Below are 12,755 nucleotides of genomic sequence, written 5' to 3' on the forward strand. Positions count from 1 at the left end.
TCACTCACGCTGCATCAACACTCACCCACACTGCATCATCACTCACACTGCCCCATCACTCACACACACTGCATCATCACCAACACTGCATCATCGCCCACCCACACTGCATCATCATCCACACACACTGCATCATCACTTACACTGCAGCATCACCCACACTGCATCATCATTCACACTGCGTCACTCACCCACACTGCATCATCACTCACCCACACTGCATCATCACTCACCCACACTGCATCATCACACACACTGCATCATCACACACACTGCATCACCACACACCCACACTGCATCATCACTCACCCACACTGCATCATCACTCACCCACACTGCATCACCACTCACCCACACTGCATCATCACTCACCCAAACTGCATCATCACTCACCCACACTGCAGGATCACCCACACACACTGCATCATCAGCCACAGTGCCTCATCACCCACACGCTGCATCATCACTCACCCACACTGCATCATCACTCACCCTGCCCCGTCACTCACATACACTGCATCATCACCCACACACACTGCATCATCACTCACACTGCCCCATCACTCACCCACACTGCAACATCACCCACACACACTGCATCATCACCCACACACACTGCAACAACACCCACACACACTGCAACATCACCCACACACACTGCAACATCACCCACTCACACTGCATCATCACACACACTGCATCATCACTCACTTACACTGCATCATCACTCACCCACATTGCATCATCACTCACCCACACTGCATCATCACTCAACCACATTGCATCATCACACACACTGCATCATCACTCAACCACATTGCATCATCACTCACCCACACTGCATCATCACTCACACACACTGCATCATCACTCACCCAAACTGCATCATCACCCACCCACACTGCATCATCACTCACACACACTGCATCATCACCCACACACACTGCATCATCACACATAGTGCATCATCACACACACTGCATCATCACCCACCCACACTGCATCATCACCCACACTGCATCATCACTCACCCACACTGCATCATCACCCACAAACACTGCAACATCACTCACCGACACTGCATCATCACTAACCCACACTGCATCATCACTCACCCACATTGCATCATCACTCACCCACACTGCATCATCACCCACACATACTGCACCATCACTCACACACACTGCAGCATCACCCACACTTCGTCACTCACCCACACTGCATCATCACCCACCCACACTGCATCATCACCCACCCACACTGCATCATCACACAGACTGCATCATCACACACACTGCATCATCACACACACGGCATCATCACTCACTCACACTGCATCATCATGCACCCACATTGCATCATCACCCACACTGAAGCATCACCCACACTGCAGCATCACCCACACACTCTGCATCATCACTCACACTGCATCATCACCCACCCACACTGCATCATCACTCACCGACACTGCATCATCACGCACACAGCATCATCATGCATGCACACTAAATCATCCCTCACACACACTGCATCATCACTCACCGACACGACTTCATCACCCACACTGCATCATCACTCACACTGCATCATCACTCACACACACTGCATCATCACTCACACTGCATCATCACGCACACACACTGCATCATCACGCACACACACTGCATCATCACTCACCCACACTGCACCATCACCAACCCATACTGCATCATCACTCTTCCACACTGCATCATCACTCACACTGCATCATCACTCACACACACTGCATCATCACTCACACTGCATCATCACTCACACACACTGCATCATCACTCACACACACTGCATCATCACTCACCCACACTGCATCATCACCCACTCACACTGCATCATCACTCACACACACTGCATCATCACTCACACTGCATCATCACTCACACACACTGCATCATCCCTCACCCACACTGCATCATCACCAAACCCACACTGCATCATCACTCACCCACACTGCATCATCACTCTCCCACACTGCATCATCACTCACCCAAACTGCATCATCACCCTCCCACACTGCATCATCACCCACACTGCATCATCACTCACCCAAACTGCATCATCACCCTCCCACATTGCAGCACCAAACAGCCACACTGCACCATCACCCACACTGCATCATCACTCACCCACACTGCATCATCACTCACCGACACTGCATCATCCCTCACCCACACTGCATCATCACTCACCCACACTGCATCACCACTCACCCACACTGCATCATCACTCACCCAAACTGCATCATCACTCACCCACACTGCATCATCACTCACCCACACTGCATCATCACTCACCCACACTGCATCATCACTCACCCACACTGCATCACCACTCACCCACACTGCATCATCACTCACCCAAACTGCATCATCACTCACCCACACTGCAGCATCACCCACACACACTGCATCATCAGCCACAGTGCCTCATCACTCACACGCTGCATCATCACTCACCCACACTGCATCATCACTCACCCTGCCCCGTCACTCACATACACTGCATCATCACCCACACACACTGCATCATCACTCACACTGCCCCATCACTCACCCACACTGCATCATCACCCACACACACTGCATCATCACTCACACTGCCCCATCACTCACCCACACTGCAACATCACCCACACACACTGCATCATCACCCACACACACTGCAACAACACCCACACACACTGCAACATCACCCACACACACTGCAACATCACCCACACACACTGCAACATCACCCACACACACTGCAACATCACCCACACTGCATCATCATTCACACTGCATCATCACTCACCCACACTGCATCACCACTCACCCACACTGCATCATCACCCACAGTGCATCATCACTCACACTGCATCATCACCCACACATACTGCATCATCACCCACGCTGCATCATCACTCACACTGCATCATCACCCACACATACTGCATCATCACCCACACACACTGCAGCATCACCCACACTGCAGCATCACCCACACTGCAGCATCACACACACACACTGCATGATCACCCAGCCACACTGCATCATCACCCACACTGCATCATCACTCACACTGCATCATCTCCCACTCACACTGCATCATCACACACACTGCATCATCATACACACTGCATCATCACACACACTGCATCATCACTCACTCACACTGCATCATCATGCACCCTCATTGCATCATCACCCACACTGAAGCATCACTCAACGACAGTGCATCATCACCCATACTGCATCATCGCCCACCCACACTGCATCATCACCCAGCCACAATGCATCATCACCCACTCACATGGCATCATCACCCAGCCACACTGCATCATCACCCACTCAGACTGCATCATCACTCACTCACATTGCATCATCACCCACACTGCATCATCACCCACACTGCATCATCACCCTCACTGCATGATCACCCAGCCACACTGCATCATCACCCACACTGCATCATCACTCACACTGCATCATCTCCCACTCACACTGCATCATCACGCACACAGCATCATCATTCATTCACACTAAATCATCCCTCACACACACTGCATCATCACTCACCCACACTGCATCATCACCCACACACACTGCATCATCACCCACACACACTGCATCATCACTCACCCACACTGCTTCATCACCCAAACACACTGCATCATCAACCGCACTGAAGCATCACTCACCCACACTGCATCATCACCCACACACACTGCATCATCACCCACACACACTGCATCATCACCCACACACACTGCATCATCACTCACCCACACTGCAGCATCACCCACACTGCATCATCATTCTCACTACGTCACTCACCCACACTGCTTCATCACCCACCCACACTGCATCATCACCCACACTGCATCATCACTCACACACACTGCATCATCACCCACACACACTGCATCATCACCCACCCACACAGCATCATCACTCATCCACATTGCACCATCACCCATCCACACTGCATCATCAAACAGCCACACTGCATCATCACCCACACTGCATCATCACTCACCCACACTGCTTCATCACCCAAACACACTGCATCATCAACCGCACTGAAGCATCACTCACCCACACTGCATCATCACCCACACACACTGCATCATCACCCACACACACTGCATCATCACCCACACACACTGCATCATCACCCACACACACTGCATCATCACTCACCCACACTGCAGCATCACCCACCCACACTGCAGCATCACCCACACTGCATCATCATTTTCACTGCGTCACTCACCCACACTGCATCATCACCCACCCACACTGCATCATCACCCACACTGCATCATCACTCAACCACACTGCATCATCACTCAACCACACTGCATCATCACTCACCCACATTGCATCATCACTCACCCACACTGCATCATCACTCACACTGCATCATCACTCACCCATGCTGCATCATCACCCACACTGCATCATCACTCACACTGCATCATCACTCACCCATGCTGCATCATCACTCACTCACACTGCATCATCACACACACTGCATCATCACACACCCACACTGCATCATCACTCACCCACACTGCATCATCACTCACCCACACTGCATCATCACTCACCCACACTGCATCATCACTCACCCACACTGCATCATCACTCACCCACACTGCATCACCACTCACCCACACTGCATCATCACTCACCCAAACTGCATCATCACTCACCCACACTGCAGCATCACCCACACACACTGCATCATCAGCCACAGTGCCTCATCACTCACCCACACTGCAACATCACCCACACACACTGCATCATCACCCACACACACTGCAACAACACCCACACACACTGCAACATCACCCACACACACTGCAACATCACCCACTCACACTGCATCATCACACACACTGCATCATCACACACGGCATCATCTCTCACTGACACTGCATCATCACTCACCCACATTGCATCATCACTCACCCACACTGCATCATCACTCAACCACATTGCATCATCACTCACCCACACTGCATCATCACTCACACACACTGCATCATCACTCACCCAAACTGCATCATCACCCACCCACACTGCATCATCACTCACACACACTGCATCATCACCCACACACACTGCATCATCACACATAGTGCATCATCACACACACTGCATCATCACCCACCCACACTGCATCATCACCCACACTGCATCATCACTCACCCACACTGCATCATCACTCACCCAAACTGCATCATCACCCACCCACACTGCATCATCACTCACACACACTGCATCATCACCCACACACACTGCATCATCACACATAGTGCATCATCACACACACTGCATCACCACTCACCCACACTGCATCATCACTCACCCAAACTGCATCATCACTCACCCACACTGCATCATCACTCACCCACACTGCATCATCACTCACCCACACTGCATCATCACTCACCCACACTGCATCACCACTCACCCACACTGCATCATCACTCACCCAAACTGCATCATCACTCACCCACACTGCAGCATCACCCACACACACTGCATCATCAGCCACAGTGCCTCATCACTCACACGCTGCATCATCACTCACCCACACTGCATCATCACTCACCCTGCCCCATCACTCACATACACTGCATCATCACCCACACACACTGCATCATCACTCACACTGCCCCATCACTCACCCACACTGCAACATCACCCACACACACTGCATCATCACCCACACACACTGCAACAACACCCACACACACTGCAACATCACCCACACACACTGCAACATCACCCACACACTGCAACATCACCCACACACACTGCAACATCACCCACACTGCATCATCATTCACACTGCATCATCACTCACCCACACTGCATCACCACTCACCCACACTGCATCATCACCCACAGTGCATCATCACTCACACTGCATCATCACCCACACATACTGCATCATCACGCACGCTGCATCATCACTCACACTGCATCATCACCCACACATACTGCATCATCACCCACACACACTGCAGCATCACCCACACTGCAGCAGCACCCACACTGCAGCATCACACACACACACTGCATGATCACCCAGCCACACTGCATCATCACCCACACTGCATCATCACTCACACTGCATCATCTCCCACTCACACTGCATCATCACACACACTGCATCATCATACACACTGCATCATCACACACACTGCATCATCACTCACTCACACTGCATCATCATGCACCCTGATTGCATCATCACCCACACTGAAGCATCACTCAACGACAGTGCATCATCACCCATACTGCATCATCGCCCACCCACACTGCATCATCACCCAGCCACAATGCATCATCACCCACTCACATGGCATCATCACCCAGCCACACTGCATCATCACCCACTCAGACTGCATCATCACTCACTCACATTGCATCATCACCCACACTGCATCATCACTCACACTGCATCATCTCCCACTCACACTGCATCATCACGCACACAGCATCATCATTCATTCACACTAAATCATCCCTCACACACACTGCATCATCACTCACCCACACTGCTTCATCACCCACACTGCATCATCACCCACACTGCATCATCACCCTCACTGCATGATCACCCAGCCACACTGCATCATCACCCACACTGCATCATCACTCACACTGCATCATCACGCACCCACACTGCATCATCACCCACACACACTGCATCATCACCCACACACACTGCATCATCACCCACACACACTGCATCATCACTCACCCACACTGCTTCATCACCCAAACACACTGCATCATCAACCGCACTGAAGCATCACTCACCCACACTGCATCATCACCCACACACACTGCATCATCACCCACACACACTGCATCATCACTCACCCACACTGCAGCATCACCCACACTGCATCATCATTCTCACTACGTCACTCACCCACACTGCTTCATCACCCACCCACACTGCATCATCACCCACACTGCATCATCACTCACACACACTGCATCATCACCCACCCACACAGCATCATCACTCATCCACACTGCATCATCAAACAGCCACACTGCATCATCACCCACACTGCATCATCACTCACCCACACTGCTTCATCACCCAAACACACTGCATCATCAACCGCACTGAAGCATCACTCACCCACACACACTGCATCATCACCCACTCACACTGCATCATCACCCACACACACTGCATCATCACCCACACACACTGCATCATCACCCACTCACACTGCATCATCACCCACACACACTGCATCATCACTCACCCACACTGCAGCATCACCCACACTGCATCATCACTCACCCACACTGCAGCATCACCCACACTGCATCATCATTCTCACTACGTCACTCACCCACACTGCATCATCACCCACCCACACTGCATCATCACCCACACTGCATCATCACTCACACACACTGCATCATCACCCACCCACACAGCACCATCACCCATCCACACTGCATCATCAAACAGCCACACTGCATCATCACCCACACTGCATCATCACTCATCCACACTGCTTCATCACCCACCCACACTGCATCATCACCCACACACACTGCATCATCACCCACACACACTGCATCATCACCCACACACACTGCATCATCACTCACCCACACTGCAGCATCACCCACCCACACTGCAGCATCACCCACACTGCATCATCATTTTCACTGCGTCACTCACCCACACTGCATCATCACCCACCCACACTGCATCATCACCCACACTGCATCATCACTCAACCACACTGCATCATCACTCAACCACACTGCATCATCACTCACCCACATTGCATCATCACTCACCCACACTGCATCATCACTCACACTGCATCATCACTCACCCATGCTGCATCATCACCCACACTGCATCAACACTCACACTGCATCATCACTCACCCATGCTGCATCATCACTCACTCACACTGCATCATCACACACACTGCATCATCACTCACCCAAACTGCATCATCACCCACACACACTGCATCATCAGCCACAGTGCATCATCACTCTCGCTGCATCAACACTCACCCACACTGCATCATCACTCACACTGCCCCATCACTCACACACACTGCATCATCACCCACACTGCATCATCGCCCACCCACACTGCATCATCATCCACACACACTGCATCATCACTTACACTGCAGCATCACCCACACTGCATCATCATTCACACTGCGTCACTCACCCACACTGCATCATCACTCACCCACACTGCATCATCACTCACCCACACTGCATAATCACACACACTGCATCATCACACACACTGCATCATCACACACCCACACTGCATCATCACTCACCCACACTGCATCATCACTCACCCACACTGCATCATCACTCACCCACACTGCATCATCACTCACCCAAACTGCATCATCACTCACCCACACTGCAGCATCACCCACACACACTGCATCATCAGCCACAGTGCCTCATCACTCACACGCTGCATCATCACTCACCCACACTGCATCATCACTCACCCTGCCCCGTCACTCACATACACTGCATCATCACCCACACACACTGCATCATCACTCACACTGCCTCATCACTCACCCACACTGCAACATCACCCACACACACTGCAACAACACCCACACACACTGCAACATCACCCACACACACTGCAACATCACCCACTCACACTGCATCATCACACACACTGCATCATCACACACACTGCATCATCACACACGGCATCATCACTCACCCACACTGCATCATCACTCAACCACATTGCATCATCACTCACCCACACTGCATCATCACTCACACACACTGCATCATCACTCACCCAAACTGCATCATCACCCACCCACACTGCATCATCACTCACCCAAACTGCATCATCACCCACCCACACTGCATCATCACTCACACACACTGCATCATCACCCACACACACTGCATCATCACACATAGTGCATCATCACACACACTGCATCATCACCCACCCACAGTGCATCATCACCCACACTGCATCATCACTCACCCACACTGCATCATCACCCACAAACACTGCAACATCACTCACCGTCACTGCATCATCACTAACCCACACTGCATCATCACTCACCCACATTGCATCATCACTCACCCACGCTGCATCATCACTCACGCACACTGCATCATCACCCACACATACTGCCCCATCACTCACTCACACTGCAGCACCACCCACCCACACTGCATCATCACCCACACACACTGCAGCATCACCCACACTTCGTCACTCACCCACACTGCATCATCACCCACCCACACTGCATCATCACCCACACACATTGCATCATCACCCACACACACTGCATCATCACCCACACACACTGCATCATCACTCACCCACACTGCATCATCACACACACACACTGCATCATCACCCACACACACTGCATCATCACTCACCCACACTGCTTCATCACCCAAACACACTGCATCATCAACCGCACTGAAGCATCACTCACCCACACTGCATCATCACCCACACACACTGCATCATCACCCACACACACTGCATCATCACTCACCCACACTGCAGCATCACCCACACTGCATCATCATTCTCACTACGTCACTCACCCACACTGCTTCATCACCCACCCACACTGCATCATCACCCACACTGCATCATCATTCTCACTACGTCACTCACCCACACTGCTTCATCACCCACCCACACTGCATCATCACTCATCCACATTGCACCATCACCCATCCACACTGTATCATCAAACAGCCACACTGCATCATCACCCACACTGCATCATCACTCACCCACACTGCATCATCACCCACACTGCATCATCACTCACCCACACTGCTTCATCACCCAAACACACTGCATCATCAACCGCACTGAAGCATCACTCACCCACACTGCATCATCACCCACACACACTGCATCATCACCCACACACACTGCATCATCACCCACACACACTGCATCATCACCCACACACACTGCATCATCACTCACCCACACTGCAGCATCACCCACCCACACTGCAGCATCACCCACACTGCATCATCATTTTCACTGCGTCACTCACCCACACTGCATCATCACCCACCCACACTGCATCATCACCCACACTGCATCATCACTCAACCACACTGCATCATCACTCAACCACACTGCATCATCACTCACCCACATTGCATCATCACTCACCCACACTGCATCATCACCCACACACACTGCATCATCAGCCACAGTGCATCATCACTCACGCTGCATCAACATTCACCCACACTGCATCATCACTCACACTGCCCCATCACTCACACACACTGCATCATCACCCACACTGCATCATCGCCCACCCACACTGCATCATCATCCACACACACTGCATCATCACTTACACTGCAGCATCACCCACACTGCATCATCATTCACACTGCGTCACTCACCCACACTGCATCATCACTCACCCACACTGCATCATCACTCACCCACACTGCATCATCACACACACTGCATCATCACACACACTGCATCATCACACACCCACACTGCATCATCACTCACCCACACTGCATCATCACTCACCCACACTGCATCATCACTCACCCACACTGCATCATCACTCACCCACGCTGCATCATCACTCACCCACGCTGCATCATCACCCACTCACACTGCATCATCACTCACACACACTGCATCATCACTCACACTGCATCATCACTCACACACACTGCATCATCCCTCACCCACACTGCATCATCACCAAACCCACACTGCATCATCACTCACCCACACTGCATCATCACTCTCCCACACTGCATCATCACTCACCCAAACTGCATCATCACCCTCCCACACTGCATCATCACCCACACTGCATCATCACTCACCCATACTGCATCATCACTCACCGACACTGCATCATCCCTCACCCACACTGCATCATCACTCACCCACACTGCATCACCACTCACCCACACTGCATCATCACTCACCCAAACTGCATCATCACTCACCCACACTGCATCATCACTCACCCACACTGCATCATCACTCACCCACACTGCATCATCACTCACCCACACTGCATCACCACTCACCCACACTGCATCATCACTCACCCAAACTGCATCATCACTCACCCACGCTGCATCATCACTCACCCACGCTGCATCATCACCCACAGTGCATCATCACTCACACTGCATCATCACCCACACATACTGCATCATCACCCACGCTGCATCATCACTCACACTGCATCACCACCCACACATACTGCATCATCACCCACACACACTGCAGCATCACCCACACTGCAGCATCACCCACACTGCAGCATCACACACACACACACTGCATGATCACCCAGCCACACTGCACCATCACCCACACTGCATCATCACTCACCCTCACTGCATCATCACTCACCGACACTGCATCATCCCTCACCCACACTGCATCATCACTCACCCACACTGCATCATCACTCACCCACACTGCATCATCACTCACCCAAACTGCATCATCACTCACCCACACTGCATCATCACTCACCCACACTGCATCATCACTCACCCACACTGCATCATCACTCACCCACACTGCATCACCACTCACCCACACTGCATCATCACTCACCCAAACTGCATCATCACTCACCCACGCTGCATCATCACTCACCCACGCTGCATCATCACCCACAGTGCATCATCACTCACACTGCATCATCACCCACACATACTGCATCATCACCCACGCTGCATCATCACTCACCCAAACTGCATCATCACTCACCCACGCTGCATCATCACTCACCCACGCTGCATCATCACCCACAGTGCATCATCACTCACACTGCATCATCACCCACACATACTGCATCATCACCCACGCTGCATCATCACTCACACTGCATCATCACCCACACAGACTGCATCATCACCCACACACACTGCAGCATCACCCACACTGCAGCATCACCCACACTGCAGCATCACACACACACACTGCATGATCACCCAGCCACACTGCATCATCACCCACACTGCATCATCACTCACACTGCATCATCTCCCACTCAAACTGCATCATCATACACACTGCATCATCACACACACTGCATCATCACTCACTCACACTGCATCATCACTCACACTGCATCATCACTCACACTGCATCATCTCCCACTCAAACTGCATCATCATACACACTGCATCATCACACACACTGCATCATCACTCACTCACACTGCATCATCATGCACCCTCATTGCATCATCACCCACACTGAAGCATCACTCAACGACAGTGCATCATCACCCATACTGCATCATCGCCCACCCACAGTGCATCATCACCCAGCCACAATGCATCATCACCCACTCACATGGCATCATCACCCAGCCACACTGCATCATCACCCACTCAGAATGCATCATTACTCACTCACATTGCATCATCACCCACACTGCATCATCACCCACACTGCATCATCACCCTCACTGCATGATCACCCAGCCACACTGCATCATCACCCACACTGCATCATCACTCACACTGCATCATCTCCCACTCACACTGCATCATCACGCACACAGCATCATCATTCATTCACACTAAATCATCCCTCACACACACTGCATCATCACTCACCCACACTGCATCATCACCCACACACACTGCATCATCACCCACACACAC

The sequence above is a fragment of the Mustelus asterias genome, chromosome 11 (genome assembly GCF_964213995.1).
Source record: "Mustelus asterias chromosome 11, sMusAst1.hap1.1, whole genome shotgun sequence".
In the NCBI taxonomy this organism is placed as follows: Eukaryota; Metazoa; Chordata; class Chondrichthyes; order Carcharhiniformes; family Triakidae; genus Mustelus; species Mustelus asterias.